Source organism: Trachymyrmex cornetzi, unplaced genomic scaffold (assembly GCF_001594075.2).
Source record: "Trachymyrmex cornetzi isolate Tcor2-1 unplaced genomic scaffold, Tcor1.1 scaffold1547, whole genome shotgun sequence".
Classification (NCBI taxonomy): domain Eukaryota; kingdom Metazoa; phylum Arthropoda; class Insecta; order Hymenoptera; family Formicidae; genus Trachymyrmex; species Trachymyrmex cornetzi.
In genome coordinates, this window is record NW_017296143.1 from 36,126 (window position 1) to 36,394 (window position 269).

Sequence of the window (269 nt, forward strand, 5' to 3'; positions counted from 1 at the left end):
TATATAAATAATAAATGTAAATATACGAGGTGTGATCAAAAAGTAAGGTGACTTTTTGAATTTCGCGCGCTCTGTACACTCTAATTTCAAAATTTTTGTTGTTGTGTTGGTACACTCGTCACGATCATATGTTCACAGTTTTGACTATATAGCTGTGTTGTTTTTATGTGAGAGGTATAAAGGTTAGACTCGTGTTTGCGTGCTCGACGATTTTTTGCTGTTGAAAATAATGGAGCAGAGAGTTTGTATTAATTTTTGTGTAAAAAATG